Raw genomic sequence first — 11,428 nt, forward strand, 5'->3', positions numbered from 1 at the left:
TAGGACGTGGGTTGTAAAGTATACTCAAAGAGTTGAGAGCCTCAACTCGACGAGTAGGACTTACAAAATAAAACCCTAATTTCCAGGGTTTTGCACCCTATTTAAACACCTTACCCTTCATAGGCTGGCCTCATTTACAAGCTCCAAGTCCCAAACCCTAAATCTCAAAACCCTAATGCATTGTGTGACTTTGTGAGCCATCCTTGAGAGAGTTTTATGTGTTTGAAGCTTGTGGAAGAAGAAGAAGCTTGAGGAGTCAAGAAGGAAGTTTGTAGATCCAGAAACTTCACCTCATCCTCGTCACTTTTTGGTAAGCAAGTCTCAAACTTGCCAAATGATTGTTTAGATCTCTTTCTTAACACTTTTATTAGGTTTTTGGTCCAAATATATTGATCCTTGGGAAATAGACGTCCCAAGTGAATACCCTTTCAGATCTAGAGTATTGAAGGGCTTTCATGGCATAAAGGTGCAAACTTTATGGCAATAGAGGCCCCATGCAACCTTTTGTCTACCATTTTGGCCTTTTAAGCTCCAAAGGGCCATGTATGAAGGGAAAATTGAAGGCTTTACGTATTCATCTAGTCTCTAAGGTCCATATCTATGTTTGTACACCTTGGGGAAGGGTATTAACGGGTAAAGTTGGAAACTTTACCCTTCTAAGGAGATTTCCATTCTATATCTGAAGTATGGTTCTTAAATCTGAAGAGTAGTGACTTAATCCATTAAGAAAGCTTAACAGATTGAAGAACTCGACGAGTTGGGTCGAAGTGCCCCGTATTTGAAAAAGGAAAGACTCGACGAGTTTAGGACGGACTCGATGAGTGGGGTTGGAAAGTCCCGATTTTGTTGATAGGAGAAACTCGACGAGTTGGATCGCGATTTCAGGGTTTATGATTGATGGAACTCGGCGAGTTGATGGATCAACTCGGCGAGTTGAGTCAACCCAGAATGTTGACTTTGACCAGGGTGTTGAATTTGACTTTGAATTTGACCAAAGTTGACCCTTAAGGGGGTTATGCGTATGAAAGGGTAATTAAAGGAAATCTTTAATGTGTAGGAGTTCGAGTGAGGTTGATTTCAGTGAAGAGGACAGTTCAACTACTTCACATCATTTGAGGCGAGTTACCTTCCAATAGAAGTGGGTCTAAGGCACCAATGACGACCCACTAGTAGTTTATTAAAGTTGAGATGATTGTCTTTTAGATAATTTCCTGGTATGCCAATATTTGTTATGCTTATTATGCTACTATGCTATGATATTATTCGGTAGTGGTAGGAGGGGTAGGATAGACCCCGTTACCGGTCGAAAGGACCGAAGGGGTAGGCCAGCACCCAGATATGCTAGGCAGTACGTGACCTATATGTTTACGTATTAGGATGATATGTAGTGGTATTAGGGGTGAAATAGTCCCCGTAACCGGTTGAAAGAGACCAAAAGGGTAGGCCAGCACCCATATATGCTAGGCAGTTACCGGTTGAAAGAGACCGAAGGGTATGCCAACACCCTGATGTGCTAGGCAGTTACCGGTTGAAAGAGACTAAAGGGGTAGGCCAGCACCTAGATGTGCTAGGCAGTATGTTATTGTATGGTATGTGGTATGAAGGGGAAACTCACTAAGCTTTGTGCTTACGGTTTTCAGTTTTGGTTTTAGGTACTTCCTCTTCGAAGGGAAAGGAGCTGGCTGTGTAGACTCAGCAGCTAACCAGGGAGTTCTTGGATATGAGACAAACTACTGAGTTAGTGGCGGATATCACCACCAAGTTCCGGGAGAGGGCCTTTGTAAGATCCCAAAAATACAGTCCAAAAATTTCGTTTCCAAGTTATAAATAAACCCATAGTAAACCAATCATCTCATAAAAACATAGATGATAGTATCTCAAAACATCATATCAAAACATTATATCAAAATCACATGTGAAAATATTAGAGTAAATCATCCCAGGCTAAATGCTGTGGTGTGTGCAATTCAGTCATCCCGAGCTCTTTCCCTTACAAGCGGAAGTAACTGAAACCAAAACTGAAAACTGTAAGCACGAAGCTTAGTGATTCTCCACAAACTACCACATGCCATACACATATCACGTAATCACATAATAGCATAACTTGGGCATAGCCCACTACATTGGGCCCCATCGAACCATATCGAACCAGAATCCGCCATCGGGCCCCGCCTGGCATCGAGCAAAGCTCGGTATACATAAGAATATCCATAATTTCATATAAACATAAACATCTAGCATATATATAAACATTCCTTGGGCTTTCCCCGACATCGAACCGAAGTCTGGAAGCATTCTAACAGGCACATGCAAGAATCACGAAGACATCCAACATACAAACATTCCTCGGGCTTGCCCCAGCCTCGTACCAAAGTCCGGAAACATATAAACCTAAATTGTGCATAGCCCAACATCGGATCTTAGTCCGACATAAACTCACATACATAAACGGGCCGACATTGGTGCCGTCGACCCATTCCTACTGGAGGAAAACTCACCTCACAAAGCTGACTGTGAAATATCGTGGTAAGGAATCTCTTACGGCTGCTCCAACGACTCCCCGACTATCATTATCACAATAACTCAAAATCCAATAATCCTTCTTAGGGTAAAATGACCATTTTACCCCTGGTCAAAGTCAACATTCTGGGTTGACTCAACTCACCGAGTTGACCCATCAACTCGTCGAGTTCCATAAATCAGAAACCCTGAAATCGCGATCCAACTCGTCGAGTTCCTCTTGAACTCGTCGAGTTTTCCCTGTCATCAGAATCGGGACTTCCTAGTTTCACTTGTTGAGTCCGTCTTGAACTCATTGAGTTTTTCCTTCTACGAGGTCGGGGCATTTCGACCCAACTCGTTGAGTTCCTCTATGGACTCGATGAGTGCTTCAATCTGTTGAGCCATCTTAATAGATTAAGCTCCTATCCTCCAGATCTGGACTCCACACTTCTTCTACACATTGAAAATGTCCTTTTAAGGGTAAAGTTTCCAACTTTACCCGTTAATAACTTCCTTTAATGGGTTCAGCTCAAATCCTAATTCTTCAAGATCTAGATCTTGATCCAAAGTCCATATATACTTCGAACTAAGGCATACAAACTGAGATCTAGACCTTAGTCATCATTTGAACACGTAAAGTTTCCGCCTTTATCACCATGCATGGCCTTTTAGGGCTTAAATAAGTCCAAAATGACATCTTAGAGCTTGTATGGGGGCTCTAATGGCCATAAAATTTGCACCTTTATGCCATAACATTCCTTCAAGGTCCTAGATCTGGAAGTACAAATACTTGGGATGTACATTTCCCAAAAGCTAACATTCTTAGACCAAAACCCCCATAAAAGTGAAATGAAGAGATCTAAGAAATCATTGAGCAAGTTTGAGACGTGCTTACCCGAAAATGCTACGAATGGAGTGAGGTTTCTGGATCTACTCTCTTCTTCTTGAGTCCTCTAGCTTCCTCTTCTTCCACAAGCTTCAAAAGCACAAGTTTTCTCTCAAAAAGGTCTCACAAGCTCACACAAGGGTCTAGGGTTTCGTGGCTAGGGTTTTGGGACTTGGTGGCTATAAATGAGGTCAGTCTTTAGGGATTAATGTGTTTAAATAGGGTGCAAAACCCTAAAATTAGGGTTTCGCTATGGCAGTCCTACTTGTCTAGTTGAGGCTTCCAACTCGTCGAGTAGACTTCAAAACCTGCGTCCAAATCCATTTCTTATTCGATGAGTTTGGGGCCTCTAACTCGTCGAGTTCCTGCCTAAAAAGGAATAAAATTATAATTTAAAAACATACCAGGAACCCGGTGCTACAACCTTACTGGTGCCTCAGTACGTGGGTGATGAGGAGATGAAGAAAACCCGATACCATGACATGTTGAGAGCTGACATTCGGAAATATGACAGCTACTCGACATGCCCGACTTTGGATGACATGATATTGAGGGCGAGAGAGAGGATATTGATATAGAGCATATTAGGAAGAGGAAGGCAGAGGCTGGGCAGATGATTGGGGGTTTTTGGGAAGAAACCCAATGGATTCGACTCAAGGTTGAAGGGCAAGCAAGGTCGGAGCCGTTGTGGGAAATGCGACAAGACGCATGAGGGAGTTTGCAGATTAGGGGGATTGGGCTGCTATAAGTGCAACAAGCTTGGGCACTTTGGAAAGGATTGTACTGCCCCTACCCCCACCCTTCAGACATCAGACCTGATTTGCTTTAAATGCAATTAGAAGGTCCATAAAAAGGCCAGCTGCTCGATATTAGTATCAGCAGCGCCAGTAGCGGTGCCAGCTCCAGCGACCCTACAAATTAAGGATGGCCGACAGGGCAAGACAGATGCTCCAGTGGTGAGGAGCCGAGCCTTCCAGCTGACCGGTGAGGAGGTGCGTGCCACACCGGATGTGGCGACGGGTATGTTTCTTCTCCCAAACTTTTATTACATGTCAGTTTTGATATTTATATTCTATGTGTTTTGTTTAGGATCGTTCCATGTGAACGACATCCCAATACATGTGTTATTCAACTCGGGGCTACCCGATCATTCGTATCTCTTGTACCCAGCAAGAGGTTTGCTAAGTCTTCAGGCATGTTAAATTGTCCTTTAGATGTCGAGATTGCAAACGACCGATCCGTCCGGGCATCAGAGGCTTACAAAGATTGTGTCCCGAGGATGTATGACGAGCGTTACCTCCTGGATTTGGTTCGCATTCCTTTGCGAGGGAACAAGGTCATAATATGCATGGATTGGTTGAGACCTAATGGGGCGGTGATCGACTGTGAGTAGCAGTTGGTTCGTTTCAGGACCCCAAGTGGGGGAGAGTTGGTGATTCAAGGCGAGACGCTGCAACATGGGCCAACTTTGTGTTCAGCAGTGAGCGCTAGGCGTTACCTTTAGCAGGGTTGTGCGGGTTATGTCACATATGTTATGGGTACCTGGGAGGAGGGTAAGGCAACAGTGAGCAATGTGCTAGTTGTTAGGGAGTATCCGAATGTGTTCCCGGAGGAGTTTCTTATGATACCTCCAGAGAGACAGGTGGAGTTCAGGATTGACCTAGTTCTGGGTGCGGCTCTGATAGCCAAGGCACCATATCGGTTGGCTCCTCCCGATATGCAGGAGTTGTCTACACAATTGAAGGAGTTGTTAGACAAGGGATTTATCAGTCTGAGCAGTTCACCTTAGGGAGCCCCGATCCTGTTTGAGAAGAAGAAGGACGGGTCACATCGGATGTGTATAGACTACCGGGAGCTGAATAAGGTAACGGTGAAGAACCATTACCCACTCCCGAGGATTCACGATCACTTCAACCAGCTTCAGGGGGCGTCTTGGTTTTCCAAGACCGATTTGCGTTCAGGCTATCACCAGATAAGAGTCAGAGATCAGGATGTACATAAGACTGCTTTCAGGACTCGCTACGGTCATTACGAGTTGGTGGTGATGCCTTTTGGGCTCACCAATGCTCCTGAAGCATTCATGGACCTCATGAACCGCGTATACAAAATGATGTTGGATCGGTCTTTGATAGTCTTCATTGATGACATCTTGGTTTACTCCAAGACACATGAGCAGCACGAGGAGCACTTGCGAGAGGTGTTGGATACCATGAGGAGGGAGAGATTGTACACAAAGTTCTCCAAGTGCGAGTTCTGGTTACGCGAGGTGCAGTTTCTGGGGCACTTTGTCAACCAGAACGGTATTTTGGTCGACCCGGCCAAGGTGGAGGCCGTGATGTGATGAGAGGTTCCGAATTCTCCATCTAAGATTCAAATTTTCCTTGGTCTAGCAGGCTATTATTGGATATTCATTCAGGATTTCTCCAAGATAGCGGTACCCCTGACCCGACTGACGAAGAAGGCTGTTGTCTTTCGCTGGGGGCCTGAGCAGCAGGCAGCGTTCAAGACTTTGAGGCAGAGGTTGTGCGAGGCGCCGATCTTATCCTTTCTAGAGGGCGTTGATGATTTTGTAGTGTAATGTGACGCGCCTATCTTGGGTTTAGGCGCAGTGTTGATGCATAGGGGGCACGTCACACCTATGCCTCGAGGCAGGTGAAGCCTCACGACGCGAATTACCCGATGCACGATCTGGAAATGGGCGCGGTTGTTTTCACCCTCAATATTTGGTGAGTCTACCTCTATGGGTTCCATTGTACCATTTACACGGACCACGAGAGCCTGAGGTATTTGATGGATCAGCCATATCTGAGCATGAGACAACGACAATGGTTGGATGTGGTGAAGGATTATGACTGTGAGATCCTCTACCACCCGGGGAAGGCCAACATTGTCACCAATGCACTTAGCTGCCAGGCATTCGTAGCCACGATTAGAGACATCTGCCGGAGGATGACATTAGTGACTCCGCTTTAGGAGCGGATCCGAGCGTCCCAAAAGGAGGCTATGAAGGAGGAACACCAGAATAGTGAGCGTATCGTGGGTCATATTTCCTCCTTCGACTATGATAGCTTCATCCTGTTGACACTCCATCGCAGAGTGTGGGTTCCGTATGTGGGAAGTGGGCGCCAGATCCTGGTGGAGGAGGCGCACAAGTCCAAATTATCCATCCATCCCGGGGCGACGAAGATGTATAGAGATCTTTGTCCTGATTATTGGTGGACGTACATGAAGTGGGATGTGGCATGGTACGTTGAGAGGTGCTTGACATGCAGGAAGGTCAAGTCCGAGCACCAGAGACTGACAGAAAGACGCAACCGTTGGATATCCCTGTGTGGAAATGGGAGGATATTACTATGGATTTCATCACGAAGCTTCCCAGGACTATACGGGGAGTGGATTCGATTTGGTTCATCATGGATCAATTGACCAAGAGTGCCCATTTCTTTCTGATCCTAGAGAGTATTTCAGCCAATAAGCTGGCTGACATCTACATCAGAGAGGTAGTAGCTAGGCACGGAGTGCTAGTTTCCGTGATTTCTGACCGAGATGTACAGTTCATTTCTAGGTTTTGGAAGAAACTTCATGATGAGTTGGGTACTCGTCTGCACTTTAGCACGACTTTTCACCCGCATGAGGATGGTCAGAGCGATCGGACCATGCAAACTTTGGCGGGTATATTGCGGGCGTGTGTTTTAGATTTCGGTGGTAGCTGCGATACCTACCTTCCCTTGGCATAGTTTTCCGACAATAATAGCTACCACGCCAACATTGACCGTCCTCCCTTCGATATGCTTTATGGGAGGAAGTGCAGAACCCCGATATGTTGATGTGAGGCTGGGCAGAGGGTCATGGGGATTACCGAAGTGGTACTCAAGACGAAAATGATGATCTAGTAGGTCCGGAGTAGACTCTAGAAGGCCCAGAGTCGGTAGAAGAGCTACGTCGACAAACGTCGTTCAGACCTGGAGTTTCAGGTAGGAGATATTGTCCTCCTGAAGGTGTTACCTTGGAAAGGTGTCATCCGATTCAGGAAGCGGGGCAAGTTAGGTGCCAGATACATTGGTCCGTTTAGGGTATTGGCGTGGGTGGGCTGAGTTGCGCATTGACTGGATATGCCAACCGAGCTTAGTCAGATCCGCAACACCTTTCATGTCTCCCAGCTGTGGAAGTGCCTAGTAGATGACTTTGCAGTGGTACCTTTAGAGGATATTCAGGTGGATGACAGCCTGAAGTACATCGAGAGACCAGTAGCCATCCTCGACAGGAAGACGAAGGATCTGAGGAAAAAAAAGGTAGAGTTGGTGAAGGTGTAGTGGCTGCACCGCATGGGCTCATAATGGACATGGGAGCTAGAGGATGAGACGAGGGAGCACTAACTAGAGCTATTTCCAGACGCAATGGACTTCGAGGATGAAGTCTGAAATAAGTGGGGGAGATTTGTAATGCCCAGTTCCTGGTATGTATTTAATTCAAAATTTTATTCACTTTTGTATAGAAACTTGACGAGTTGGAGGCCCCAAACTCGTCGAGTAGGAATGGAATTGGATGCGGGTTGTAAAGTCTACTCGGCGAGTTGAGAGCCTCAACTCAACGAGTAGGATTGGCAGAATGAAACCCTAATTTTCAGGGTTTTACACCCTATTTAAACTCCTTAACCTTCATAGGCTCGCCTCATTTATAGCCTCCAAGTGCGAAACCCTAAATCTCGAAACCCTAATGCATTGTGTGAGTTTGTGAGCCATCCTTGAGAGATTTTTGTGTGTTTGAAGCTTGTGGAAGAAGAAGAAGCTTAAGGACTCAAGAATGAAGTTTGTAGATCCAGAAACTTCACCTTATCCTCGTCACTTTTTGGTAAGCAAGTCTCAAACTTGCCAAATGATTGTGTAGATCTCTTTCTTAAATTTTGGTCAAAATATCTTGATCCATGGGAAATCGACGTCCCAAGTGAATACCATTTTAGATCTAGAGTATTGAAGGGCTTTCATGGTATAAAGGTGCAAACTTTATGGCCATAAAGGCCCCATGCAACCTTTTGTATACCATTTTGGCCTTTTAAGCTCCAAAGGGCCATGCATGAAGGGAAAATTGAAGGCTTTACGTATTCATCTAGTCTCTAAGATCCAGATCTATATTTGTACACCCTATCTTGAAGTATGAATGACTTTTGGATCAAGATCTAGATCTTTTAGAGTTAGGGTTTGAGCTAAATATCTTGGGGAAGGGTATTAACGGGTAAATTTGGAAACTTTGCCCTTCTAAGGACATTTCCAGTCTGTATTTGAAGTATGGAGCTTAGATATGAAGATTACTGACTTAATCCATTAAGAAAGCTTAACAGACTAAAGAACTCGACGAGTTCAGAGAGGAACTCGATGAGTTGGGTCAAAGTGCCTCGCTTTTAAAAAAAGGAAAGACTTGAAGAGTTAAGGACGGACTCGACGAGTGAGGTGGGAAAGTCCCGATTCTGTTGATAGGTGAAACTCGACGAGTTGGGTCACGATTTCAGGGTTTATGATTTATGGAACTTGGCGAGTTGATGGATCAACTTAGCGAGTTGAGTCAACCCAGAATGTTGACTTTGACCAGAATGTTTACTTTTTGATCAGGGTGTTGACTTTGACTTTGACTTTGACCAAAGTTGACCCTTAAGGGGGTTATGAGTATGAAAGGGTAATTAAAGGAAATCTTTAATGTGTAGGAGTTTGAGTGGGGTTGATTTTAGAGCCAAGGACAGTTCTGCTGCTTCACAACATTTGAGGTGAGTTACCTTTCAGTAGAAGTGGGTCGAAGGCACCAATGCTGGCCCATTAGTAGTTGATTATAGTTGAGATGATTGTATTTGTGATAATTGTCTGGTATGCCACTATCTATTATGCTTATTGTGATAGTATGCTATGATACTATGTGGTAGTGGTAGGAGGGGTAAGATAGACCCCGTTACCAGTCGAAAAGACCGAAGGGGTAGGCCAACACCCATATATGCTAGGCAGTATGTGACCTATGTATTCATGTATTAGGATGATATATGGTAGTGGTAGGGGGTGAAATAGTCCCCGTTACCGGTTGAAAGAGACTGAAGGCGTAGGCTAGCACCCAGATATGCTAGGCAGTTACCAGTTGAAAGAGACCGAAGGGGTAGGCCATCACCTTGATATGCTAGGCAATTACCGGTTGAAAGAGACCGAAGGGGTAGGCCAGCACCCGGATGTGCTAGGAAGTATGTTATTGTATGGTATGTGGTATGATGGGGGAACTCACTAAGCTTTGTGCTTACGATTTTCCATTTTGGTTCCAGGTACTTCCTCTTCGAAGGGAAAGGATCCAACATGATCACAGCGCATCACACTACATTTTCCACACCACAAATCTTTGGGATTTATACTCTGATGTTGTTTTTGATGGGTTTTGAGCACTCTAACAACCTTATGGTGCACATGCAACCCTAAATGCTTTGGATCTATGTTTTCTCTAATTATACATGCAATTTGATTTTCCAAAGAATTGTCCTAACTAGCATACAAAGCATGGGTACTTGAATAGCAAAACTAGTTAGATGACTTACCTCTTCTTGTAGCTTGTTAACTTGGACCTTTAAGAGCCTAGCACCACAAATGTGATGCCTCAAATGTTTCACAAAACACCACCAACAATGGAGGACTTGAGAGAAAGTGAGTTGCAAAAAAAAATCGGCTCTTATGATCTCCTAGAACCACTAGTCTGATTTTAGGAGCTAAGGGGCTTCTTTTATAGTGTGTCAAAGTCTAGGGTTACATCCATGTAAACCCTAATGGACATGACCTTTCATATTAGTTAGGATCTATGGGTTAAACCTGCATGGACTATGCATGGACTACCATATTGGTTTAGTCCATCATAAATAACCATAGGCCCACACTATAAGAATTATTGATTTACCAAATCAATGCATGCACATTTAATTAGTCTCTTTTGATCACTAGATTAATTCCAAATTAATTCTTGATCAATACTAATTAAATAATATGATTTCATATTAATATATTAGAACTTATAATATATTAATAAATCATAAATAACCTTTTCTCAAAAGTCCATCCTGTCAAATTGTTCTGGTGAAATGCAACCCAAATGGACCATGCTACTCTCGGGTCAAGTACATACCAATCATAGTTATGGGCTTAGACACCTAATACTACAGTGTCTCACTTGGATAAGTCTAATAACTATAATTGTAAGTACGACTTAAAACACCGACTAGCAATCGTAGCTCTTAAAAGCCTCTGTCAAACTCTGACATGCCATTTAGATAAGGGATCATATAATCCTCTGTTCTTCAAGATATCAGCCGGAAAAATACATGGAACAATGTCTTACTTATTGTCCAACAGTTTGGTTCTCGATTTTCGATTTGTTTGACATAGAACTTAATCGAACACATCAATTGAGTTCTGACCGGGCCCGACAGATAAGCCAAAACAAAATTATCGAGGGGCCCAAGATATCGCTTTTAATCCTCCAAGGCCTAAAAGGAACAGATAAACTTCGACAATATATGCTTGTACTAACTACTCGTTAAATCATACACAATAGTGTGTTTTATAACATCAAGTTACTAATGTGGTTTCGCACTATCAATGTACAACCAACTTATAGTCAACTACTCATATATCTTGGTTTGAAGACTTATATGATGTTATCGTCTCACTATCACTCGAGATAAATTCCATGAAGTGATACAAGTGAGCATGGGTTTAATCCAATACTCAGACCTTATGAGCACTCATGAATGTTGTAGTAAACTTTGCTATGTCTAATACACTTCAGACAATCTACAAGCCAAATTCATGATAGTCTTGCCTCAATACCTACTTCCAAAGTATGATCGACTGTGGATAGTTTGAATAATATAATTATTCTGGAAGTCAAAACATGAAAAATGAAACAATAGTAAATGATTGACACAAGATAGTAACATTACTTATAAATAAAAAACACCTTTTATTTAATCATCAAATGTCAATTACATTTCAACTATTACAAGTTTCTAAACAGCTATCTATT

This window comes from Lactuca sativa, chromosome 2, assembly GCF_002870075.4.
Source record: "Lactuca sativa cultivar Salinas chromosome 2, Lsat_Salinas_v11, whole genome shotgun sequence".
NCBI lineage: Eukaryota > Viridiplantae > Streptophyta > Magnoliopsida > Asterales > Asteraceae > Lactuca > Lactuca sativa.